The 12,494-nt window shown below is 35.3% G+C and overlaps 1 pseudogene; it reads left to right on the plus strand.

Annotated features, from left to right (window-relative positions):
* Positions 1 to 3,968: 3,968 nt before the first annotated feature.
* Positions 3,969 to 5,537, plus strand: LOC149531849 (E3 ubiquitin-protein ligase PUB22 pseudogene; annotated as a pseudogene).
* The last annotated feature ends 6,957 nt before the right edge of the window (positions 5,538 to 12,494 follow it).

Here is a 12,494-nt window from a genome sequence, read left to right on the forward strand (position 1 = left end):
ACAATAGAAAATAAAAATAATCTTTAGACCTATATTTTCTCTTTTATAAGTATTGAAATCTCAACTCACCTAAAATCGATAGTTTTCATCTCCCACCACATTTTTCAAAACAAATCTATTCTAACTAGGAGAAAAATTATGCATTCCAGAAGAGGACTCTCTCATCTAGAATTTCATATAATTTTTAGATTTTTTTGATATGATCTAATATTTTTTCCTTTCTCAAAACCAACATTTTTTCAAGTGTTAAAATACGTGGTTGTAGAAGTTTTTAATTACAATATACAATGTCTAATTAAAACACTGTAAACTCTATATAAGAATATTCTTGACACCAATCTCTATAAAATGGTGTTTATGTATTATTAAAAAAGTATCATAAAAAATAGTAAGAGTTATTGAAATGCCACTTTTCTGAAATAATTTTATTTCTTTAGTAATTGGATAAAAACTAATATAAAACATGCATTTAATAGACATTTCCAATTAGAAAAGTGTGAGACCACATAAAACTTAGCTAGAATGAATTTATCTAGATCATATGTTTAAAAAAAATAGATTTTTAGATAGAAATACTTAAATTCAGTGATTATGATAAGTCAACCTAAAAGATGACATAGCTTTGTACTTTTAACCCTATAGGAGGTGGTTAAGACATGTCACAAACCCCATGAGGAACATTAACTCACTGCCAATTGGGGTTCCTTTGGGAGTTATAATATTTGTCTCCTATTGTAGATTCATTTTGTTGGGTTTTTCCTATATGGATCTTAGGTTCTACATGTCTTATCTATGAACAACATATTTCTTATTTATAGGTATATTTTGATCCTTTCTTTTTCTCATGCTCTCACTATGGTATCTTTTATGGCTTATAATCATTGTCTCTTTGGCCTTCATTAGCTAACTCCTATTGAGGTGGATTTTTCTTCTAAGGAGGTGCCAAATTTTTATATTATTGTGGGTGGATCACATCTCTCTATTCTCTTCTCCCCTTTGTCTATCAACCTTAGAGTTGTGGGAATTTATTCTATTGAGGTGAATATTAGTTTCTTAGGAATAGGTGTTTGTAGTTCTTGGATACTCTTTCTCTTCTCTAATTGCTTGGTGTGGGGTTGGGTCAAAGCTTGATTCTTTTGAGTGTATGCCTTTCCTCTTTAGTAATTATTAAGGCAATCACTTTTCCTATTAAGGTGGAGAGTTTTTAAATGGAGTATGGGGACTATACAAGTGAAATTTCATTCAAGATAACTCTATTCTAGTTTTGGGTGCCATCTCAAAACCCAATCTCTTTGTTCATATTTTTAGCAATCATTTGTGATAGTTTATGGAGATGTTTGGTGCATTCAAGGTTAGGAAAGTCTCTCAAAACACTCTTTTTTCTTCCTTAATTTGGGACTATTTTGTAGGTTTTTGGATCCTTTCAAACCCCATGATGGTTTTGGGTTCCATGATAAAATCAATTATTATCATAGATGTTTATATAATGCTCAATCACTCAAGGTTCTAGTTTTAATGGTTCTAGGGGGTACAAAAAATCCTTGATACTTTTTTAGTTCCATTTTAAAACCCAAGATATTTTGAAACCCATGAGGCTTTTGGGTTCCATTTTAAAACCTAGGATATTTTGAGTTGAACATTTCATGTGCCAATATTTGAGGCCTAATGCCAAGATTTGGGGAGCCTATTAAACCTCCACACAAGGTTACGAAAGCCTATGAAATTTTGTGGTTTGCTTGGTTGGCTAGGATTTTTAGTTTAGTGATCCTTGTAAAACCCTATGTATAGTGAATCTTATGTTCTTCTATTGTAGCTTGTGTGTTTTACATATTAATGTTAAGTTTTGGTTTCATTATTGGGTTGTTGTTGTTTTACAGTTTCGATTGTTTTAGAGTTTTTGGGGTTCTAGGTCCCCTTATACTCAAATTTTAAAGTATTTATGGTCCCTTAAAAATGCGATTTCCTCTAATAAAATATTTATGATGTGGAACATGGAGCTACTTGATTAGATGTTTTCTCTTTGCCTTGTTTTTTTGTCTCTTTGTTCATTTTTCTTTGTGTCCTATTGCTAGTTTTGGTCATCTAGTCGTAGATTTTTTTTTATAAAATTTTTGGTAGTCAGTATGCTAGTTTTCTTAGACAATGTTATATTTTTTTAACTTAATTCCATATTTGTAATTGTTAATGTTGGGGTTCTAGGTCCCCTATAAAATACTCATTGTAGCCCTTAACAAAAAAACATGGAGAAACTTGAGAGAACTTTAAAGAAATAATGTACTCTAAACTATGATCTCTCATCTTACTTGTAAATACATAGTTTTATGTTGCATGTATTCATGGTTCTATTTCTTTCTAAAGGAAGAAATATTGTTTGTCAGGACAAGATCATTTTTAGCATTTAATGTTGAGCATAGTATATCATTTTAGATACTATATTTTAAAGCATAGAAAACTAATACGAGTTGCTATCTTTTTTTCTCATTCCAGTATTTTCCCCTTTTGCTAAGTTTTCTTATTAATCTATATGATATTTTTAAAAATATTACCCCTTTTAAGAAATGTTTTTTCTTTTTATTTTATTTTTTGTTTCATCCACTTGTTTTTCTCTTTTCCCTATATATGCTCTAGTAAGTAGGATGAAACCTAACAAATTTAGATTGTTCCTACCTATACATTATTTTTAAAGTTTCACTTAAGAAGGCTATTAGTGACAATGAGGTGCTACTCCTACTAGTTAGTTAAATGTACTTGAGACATAGTATAGTCATTCCCTATTATCTCAAATCATATAATTAAGACACATGTCACAATATAATGAAATTCCATGTCTTGACTCCATCTATATAACAAAGGAGTTCCCTTTATATTCTCAACTCGACATCATTGTGTCTTTCATATCCTTCAATATAAGAGTAGTATTCTCTCATATTTGATCACTTATATTTCAATGAAACTCTTAAAACTTGATTGGCTTCATTTTCTACCAAATCTTTTTTGAAATAAATGATGGTATAAAATGGGTACCTCTTTAAGTGCCTATTTGGTAAGAACTTTTGAATGAGTAGCAGATGAGGGCATTTCGGTTGTCTGATAGTGTCTATAGAGTCAACTCAAACTATACATTATTGCAACTCAAAAAGATGTTAGATAAAGGAGCCCTTTATAGTAATTGTAAAGATATAAAAATTTAGTCCTTTAGAACACTTGTTTATGATTGATTTTACTCTTACCATGAAATCATGTTGTTATTGTCATTTAACTTATTTCTTTACATTTAAATCTATACAAATATACTTTATAACACAAATAATATATACCTTTCATTTTATAATACTTTATTCTTTCATATATTTAGTCTAACTTTTGAAAGTAAAGACAATACAAATCTTAATCTGCTTATTATCTACTTCTAAATAATAAAATGTACCATAATGTCACCCATCTTAAAACAACAATAAAATGTATCCATAAAAAGTCAGCTTTACTTAAAATAACGACAATTTAAAAAAAATTCCACTCAATACACTTTATAAATCGAATTATTGATGTTAAGTCAGGTCAACAGTGCATTTGGATCAACAAAAGCTGCACTAGGCGCAATCCACCGACGACTTCATTGTAATAACTAAAGAACTAAACCGTCGGCATCGGCTCTCGAATCTTAGTCACCTTGTAATTGAAATAGTTTAACAAAGATTTTGAGGTGTTTGTATTGACGGCACTAACGAGAACTGCAAATCTGAACATGGGGTTTTCGGGGCTCCGTTTGTAATGATACCCGTTGAATAGTTCACAACTATCACCACCGACGTTAGATTTGACCTTCGCTAACTTACCAACAGAGCCATTGAAAAGGCTGGCAGGATTGCGTCTATAAAGAGTAAGCGCGTACGCGTGAAATCCTCCATTACAAAACAGCGTAGCCTCTTCACAACCCCTTCATACATAACGAAGCCCTGCACGTCTTCCCATCAGCCACAGTTTTGTTTCCGTACAAATATATACCTTTGTAGTTAGGTGTCTACATGCTCAAACACAATAATTGGTTTCAGCGTTGAGAGGTCTGGGGACGTTAGGTATTTGCAGAACATCTAAGACGATGGATGAGATGGTGGAGGTGGAAATCCCTTCGTACTTCGTGTGCTCGATATCTCTCCAAATCATGGAGGATCCAGTAACTGTGTGCACGGGCGTCACGTACGAGAGGGAGAGCATAGAGAGATGGATGTACGAGGTCGGCAAAAACACCTGCCCCGCCACAATGCGAACACTGGAGAATCGGGAGCTGACACCCAACCACACCCTGCGCCGCCTCATTCACCACTGGTGCGCTGCCAACTCCAACTCCTCCTCCACGGGCGTCTGTAGCGTCGCCCCGCCAGAGCCGGCACTGGATACGAAACATCTAAATGAGTTGCTCCTGGACATAAAGACCTGCCCAGTGCCTACTTTTCCGGTAAAGGGCTTGAAAAAGCTGAGATCTCTGACCAAGAAAAGCGATGCCCACAGACTGTGCGTCGCTTTGTCAGAAGCACCGGCGGTCCTGATCGAACTCCTTGAAAGCCAATCTGCGGAACCGGATGAAACCGGTTGCGGCTACAGCGTTAACGTGGCTTGCGAGGACGCGTTGGGGATTCTTCATTCTCTCAACCCGTTGCCAGATGAGACGCTTGATTTGCTCGCCAGTGCAAAATGCCTGGCTTCCGTGGCCGCCATTCTCAAGCGGGGTACTTCCAACGCCCGATTTCATGCCGCCGTGCTTTCACAGACGGTGTCCCGGAAATGCGTGGAGCGGTTTGTTTTGAACGCCAATGATGATTTAATCGAAGGGCTGATTGAGGTTTTGACTGAGGAGGTGTGCGAACAGGCTACTGTGGCGGCCCTTAGGGTGTTAACCGCGATGACTATGAACAGCAGGAAGAGCAGAATTAAGGCTATTGAGGCGGGGGCCGTTTCTGCCTTGATTGACTTGCTTCCATGTCAGACTTCAGAGAGAAAGAACAGCTGCGAGAGGATGTTATGTCTTCTCGATGTGTTGTGTGGCTGTGCAGAAGGAAGGGCTGCCTTGGCTGACCACGCCATGGGTATACCTGCGGTGTCTAAGAAGATATTGAGAGTCTCGGAATTGGGTAGCGAGAAAGCTGTTCGGATTCTTTGGTCGCTCTGCCAGTTTTCTCCCTCTGAGCGTGTTTTGAAGGAAATGTTGCATGTTGGGGCGGTGGCAAAGCTCTGCATGCTCTTGCAGGTTGATTGTACGGCCAAGACGAAGGCCAAGGCAATGGAGATGCTTAAACAGCATGGAAAATGCTGGAGGAACTCTCCTTGCGTTCCCTCAAGGATCTTTTGATTGTGGATCTATTACTTATAGAGAATTGTAAATTGAAGATGAAGAAATCAAAGAGATTTCTGAAGAAAATACAAGCATCTTTTCATTTAAGGAAGATCCAGGTATTCAATGTATAAGATTTTGGGCTATTTTTGGATCTTATTCTCCCAACAGCAGAGATGTAACGGCCTTGTAGAAAGGATTATTTCAAGTTTTCATGCTTGAGGATTCACATATATCTTTAAGCTCTTTTAAGTGAACACTCCTATGAAGTGGTTATTGCAGAGGTTTATCTTTGAATGTTTCATTTCATATCAACTATTTTGCTTTCACTTGTTATTGATTAATAGGATGCGTCTGGATTTCCATAAGTATAGTTCGTGGTTAATTTATTTTCTTTTAAGGACCAACTAGGTATAGTAAGAAGTGGCATGCATTTTGAAAGCCGTGATGTGAATGAAACATAGATCAATTCAATGTTTACTCAACAAGGGATACTAGATGATTTTCGTAATTGAAACAAGTTTGAATGTTTCTTTAAGTACACATAAAAAGTGTAGAAACCGGGAAAGATCCAAACAACAGCAAAGAAAAATAATATCCAATACACCATAACAGTAAAATAACTTTGCTCAAGCACAGAGCATACCTTGTTTTGGGGACAGAATCATGATCTTTTATTAATCTAATTGAAGGAAATTATTACAAAAGGAAAGACTGTATACTTCTTGGAACACAAGTCTTTAAATTAAAAAAGAAAGCTAAGATAATTGCATTATCCATGCCAATGATTACGAATGGGAGAAGAAGTAACTAAGACTAAATTAAAATGCATCCAAAAATATCATCTAATGCATGCCATATGTACAGCATGCTTCTTGTTTAAACTACTCCTGAACTGAAGTATTCTAAAAATTATTTGTAGAATGGTGGAAATGGAGTGGTGGAGCTGGAGTTTGAAGTGAAGATCTCAGCATCAATCTTCATACTCCCCCTTGATGCTGAGAGGACTCACAATTTGATCTCTGAGTACCAAAAACTGATCTTTTGTAACTGCCTTTGTGAAGATGTTTGCAATTTGTTCCTTTATGCTGATGTACTTCAACTCAACCGCTTTATTTTGTACCAAATCTCTGATAAAATGTTGTTTAAGATCAAAGTGTTTGATCTTGCTGTGATGAACCGGATTCTTGGCCAATTTAATGGCACTTATGTTGTCACAAAAAATCACAGTAGGCTGAACCTGTATATCTCCAATTTCTTCAAGAAGCTTTCTAAGCCATAAAGCTTGTGTGCCAGCTGAAGTGACCGCAACATATTCTGCTTCTGTAGAAAAGAGAGCAACCATACTTTGCTTCTTTGAACTCCATGTAATTAAACCAGAACCCAAAGAAAAACAATTACCAGACGTAGATTTTCGGTCATCCAAACAACCTCCCCAATCTAAATCACTAAAGCCAACAAGCTCAAACTTATTAGAAGAATAGTGAATGCCAAAATCTACTGTGCTTTTCACATACCTCAATATTCTCTTGGCTGCCTTCATATGTTCCTCTGATGGATTTTTCATATACCTTGAGACCAACGAAACTGAATAAGCAATATCAGGCCTTGTGTGAGTTAAAAACATCAAACTCCCCACAATGCTCCTGTATAATGTCTCATCAACAATTTTAGCACCATCATCTCTACATAATGTAATTCCATGAGAAATTGGAGTGGAAAGAGGTTTACAATCAGCCATATCAAATTTTTTCAACATATCTTTTGCATACTTTTCTTCACAAATAAAAATTTCATCTTTACCTTGATAAACCTCCATGCCAAGAAAGTATTTCATGAGACCTAAATCTTTCATCTCAAACTCATTCATCATAGCAACTTTAAATTCATCTTTCATCTTTGAACTACTACCCATATATAAAAAACCATCAACATACAAACTCACAATGAGAATTTCATTACCTTCTTGTTTGTAGTAAAGGGTAGGTTCACTCTTACTTCTTTGAAAGCCATTTTGCTGAAAATATCCATCTATTCTCCATGCACGTGGTGCTTGCTTGAGGCCATACAAAGCCTTCTTCAACTTGTAGACATAATCTTCTTTGCCTTGAATCTCAAAACCTTGTGGCTGTCCCACATATACCTCTTGTTCTAAGTACCCATTCAAGAAGGCACTTTTCACATCTATGTGATGAATACTCCATTTTTTTTGAGTTGCAAGAGAGATTAGCATCCTAATAGTTTCTTGTCTTACTACTGGTGCAAAAGTTTCTTCATAATCAATGCCATACCTTTGAGTGAAACCTTTAGCAACCAATCTTGCCTTGTGTCTTTCAACACTCCCATCACTATTATACTTGGTCTTATAGACCCATTTTGTGCCAATCTTCTTCTTCTTATGTGGAAGATCTACAAGCTCCCATGTTTTATTCTTATCAATAGAATCCATCTCTTTATTCATTGCTTGCATCCAAACCTCATTAGCACATGCATCTTCAAAACATGATGGCTCAAAATCAGCTTTAGTAAGTAATACAAAATTTACTATCTCACCTATTGGATCTTCTTCATGTGCTTGATTTTGACACCTCTCATAAATATCACTCAATCTTCTTACCTTCCTTGGAGGACTTGAGGATGGACTTGCTCTTGGGATTGGTGAGGGGTTTCTTGGTGGGCTTGGTGATCTTGAAATAGAACCATTAGCTAGCTGCTCATTATCATTATCAGCAATATCATCATCATCCAAAACTAATTTTGGCTTTTCAACATGTTGTTTTTTATGACCATAAACTCCCCCTTCATCAAAAATCACATCTCTTGAAACAACAATCTTATTAGTAATAGGATTGAATAATCTATAAGCTTTGCTTTCCTCACTATAGCCCACAAAAATACATGATTCACTTTTAGCATCTAGCTTTTACCTATTCTGATAAGGAATGTGAACATAAGCCAAACAATCAAAAACTTTAAAATGATTTACATTAGGCTTTTTCTCATACCATGCTTCATATGGAGTCATCTTGTGTAGGGCACTTGTAGGACTCCTGTTGAGAATATATACGGCTGTAGCAACTGAATCAGCCCAATAAGAATTGTTTAAACCCTTGGTTTGTAACATGCTCCTTGCCATTTCTACCACAGTACGGTTCTTCCTTTCAGCCACTCCATTCTGTTGGGGTGTGTATGCAGTTGTGAGTTGTCTTTTGATGCCATTCATCTCACAAAAATTTTGAAAATCATTTGAGCAAAACTCTCCTTCTCAATCTATTCTCAAACATCTGATTGTGTTCCCTTTCTCATTTTCTACATGAGCTTTAAATCTCTTGAATGTATGAAAGGCTTCATCCTTAGTCTTCAAAAAATATACCCAACAAATGCGTGAGTAATCATCAATAAAAGAAATGAAATATGACGACTTACCCAAACTTTGTGTTTGCATTGGACCACAAATATCTGAATGAATAAGTTGAAGTGGGTATTGGGCCTGCCATGCATTGCCTTTTGGAAATGATTCCCTTGAATGTTTCCCTTTTGCACATGCTTCACAAATCTGTTTATGCTCTTCAACCTTAGGAAATCCAAGAACTAATGTATTTGATGTTAGATTCTTCAAACTATTGAAATTCAAATGGCCATACCTGAGATGCCACAACCAACTTTTATCCTCATAAGCCATATTGACAAGCTGATTATCATTTTGACCAAACTTCAAAGGAAACATCCTATTCTTTGTCATAGGAACAACTGTAATCACTTTATTTTTTTTATTCTTATCATAGATAGTACAATGCATGTTCTCAAATACCACTCTATAATTCTTCTCACATAACTGCCCAACACTCAATAAATTATGCTTTAACTTGGGAGTATAATAAATATCTTGAACACTTTTCATACCTTCCTTTGTCTGAACATCCATGGCTCCTTTGGCCGCAACATCCATAGTATTGTTATTACCAAAGGTAATATTGGATCTGTAACTATCATCAAGCTTTGAAAATATTTCTCTGTTACTAGACATATGGTTAGAGCATCCAAAATCCAAATACCAAACATCATTCACATTACTTTCACCTTTCCCATAACACAAAAATAAATTACCCGAGGAAGGATCCTCATCTTGTTGGGCATAATTTGCATTATTGTTACCTAATTTCAGTCTACACTCTCTCTCAAAATGTCCATACTTATTGCAATGATAGCATTGGACGTTCCTTTTATCAAATCTGCTTGTACCTCTTCCTCCTTGAGCACCTCCTCTTCCTCTAGATCCTCTTGAAAATTTTTGATTTTGGCCCCTTCCCGAACCTTTGTTGTTGTTACTACTGCTGCTAGCACCATCGTTCTTTGAAATTTGCAATTGGGAAGCAAAAGCCTTCTCCTAAACACTGGTAGATGTGTCCCTTATTCTATCCTCATGTGATATAAGAGATCCAACCAATTCATCATACTCCATGGTAGCTAAATTTTTTCTTTCTTCTATGGCAATTACTACAATATTCCATCTTGGGGTTAGAGATCTCAATACCTTTTGTATTATTTTCTCTTGAGCAATAGATTCACCCAAAGTGGCCATTTTATGAGTCACATCTTTCACTCTCACACAGAAATCTCCCACACTCTCTGTCTCCTTCATCTTCAAGTTCTCATATTCTCTTTTCAAGGTTTGTAGCTTTACAACCTTGATCTGATCATTGCCATGGTAAGCATCTTTTAGAGTCTTCCAGGCCTCTTTTGTTGTCTGTGCATCAACAATTCGAGGAAACAAGCTCTTATCAAGAGCCATCTGAATGTGAAACAATGCCATTGCATTCTTCTTCTCAGCTTCTTTCTTCAATCTCCTGTCATTAGGTTGGAGAGTATTTCAGTCTGTAGGCTCTTCATATCCAGATTCAACGATCTCCCAAAAATCTTTCCCAATCAAAAAAGTCTTCATCTTGATTGACCAATATTGGTAATCAACTCCATCAAACTCTGGGATTTGCAAATTGTTTGCCATGTTGTTGTCTTCCAAACACCTTCAGCTCTGATACCAAATGTAGAAACCTGGAAAGATCCAAACAACAACAAAGAAAAATAATATCCAATACACCATAACAGTAAAATAACTTTGCTCAAGAACAGAGCATACTTTGTTTTGGGGACAGAATCATGATCTTTTATTAATCTAATTGAAGGAAATTATTACAAAAGGAAAGACTGTATACTGCTTGGAACGCAAGTCTTTAAATTAAAAAAGAAAGCTAAGATAATTGCATTATCCATGCCAATGATTATGAATGGGAGAAGAAGTAACTAAGACTAAACTAAAATGCATCCAAAAATATCATCTAATGCATGCCATATGTACAGCATGCTTCTTGTTTAAACTACTCCTGAACTGAAGTATTCTAAAAATTATTTGTAAAACGGTGGAAATGGAGTGGTGGAGCTGGAGTTTGAAGTGAAGATCTCAGCATCAATCTTAAAAAAAACAATTCTTTTATTAATAATAAGATAGGAGTTCATATTAGTCACGTATTATGTTGAGAGTGCCGGTTTAGACACGAACTTTGAATGTCATACCCAAACACAGCGTGTTGAACATTTTTTTTGTACTGAAGCTGGCTTCCCTGAGATTCATTCAATCTCAGCATGGCCTGTATAGGATAAACTTGAACAGCATCGAAGTGATAAACACAGAAAATTCTAGCGACGCCTTCTTGTTTCTGCTTCAAATAGACAAATTGACGGGTAATAGTTTTGTTGAGCCATCCAGTTTGTTTGGGAGATAATAATTTATTATCTGAAAAATATATATATTTTTTGGTTCAAGGAAAAAATGTTAGATTGGATCAGCGAAACAAACGCTACGTTTCTTGCATTAGAAAAGTGATTATAAGGAGTCAAAGTTTCTGTGATCATTTATATTTTCCAGCAGCTTGGCTATCCTATTTACCCTTGAGGGCTCATTGCTCAGAGCCATGTTAAAGTATAAATTGTAAATGACAACACAAAAAGATAAACAACAATGCATGTCAGCTTTCTATCTGATTTGAAGGCCGAAGTGATGCACATGTCCGCTACCTGTATATGTCAGGAACTTAAAAACTATAAATATGATATATGGAGCTATGAGAAATTTCAGAATTGGGTAAGGATCTGTTTGGTGGGAATATGAGTGGAATAGGCATATGTAAATTCTTACAATTTCAAATTCTAAATAAGTAGAATTTTAGTCCAAAAATGAGTATTTGTTATTCCATCTAAATAGATAGAATTAGAATACATATTCCTATTTCACTTTTATAATTTTATAATTTTAAAAATATAAATTGTTATAATTTTTAGTTTTGCAAATTGTTAGATTTGACAATACTGAATGGGATTTGTTTTCTAAGCGTATACAAGAAGATAGCAGATATGCCCATTCAGATAGCAGTCCATGCGTCTCTATTATTTTTAGAACCCTAAAGCATGCTTTTGATAGTTTGTTTTTCTTGTAGTCAGGGATTTGACAGGGTCAAAATCGAGAAATCAAAGGATAGATGAAGTGAAGAATCTTCCAGGCATTATTTTGGGATTGAATCAGTCTTGATTAACTAGAAAATAGCGCCAAGTTTGGTCCTGCATGTTCACTCCACATGCAACCGTAAGACCAAGTATAAGGAATTGCTCAAAATCCACGGTAACCACTCTAAGAACTGACCTTTTGTTACCAAAAGGAGTTTTGATATTAATTATTTGGGAATAGAACATGAAAAATGTAGTGGAATGTCATTGGAACCAAGACAAATTCAGAAGAAAATATCACCCTGCCTCATTTTGGGAAGAATATTTTAAGCATAGCAAGTTTATATGTAACACCGCTTTTAATTGAATACTAATTTTAGGTTGCTATATTTTATTAATTAGATTTTATTAGTCCGTTGTATTCGATTCGCCCATCTATTCAAAATACCGACAATATTGTTGAATTTAATGTGAACTAAAGTCAAATTCCGACCACAATTCATTATACCATCATAAATTATGAGAATCGACCTCTGTACAGTATTAAAATAATTGAAGATTCCTTAGACCCAGTACTATAATTGTAATTTCTGGCTAATTTTTTCTTAGGTTGTTTTTAACATCGTCATTTTATATTGATTCACCGATTCAAGCTACAATTTTATGT

This window comes from Cupressus sempervirens, chromosome 11 (assembly GCF_028749045.1).
Source record: "Cupressus sempervirens isolate cs-2001-9-10 chromosome 11, ASM2874904v1, whole genome shotgun sequence".
Classification (NCBI taxonomy): Eukaryota; Viridiplantae; Streptophyta; class Pinopsida; order Cupressales; family Cupressaceae; genus Cupressus; species Cupressus sempervirens.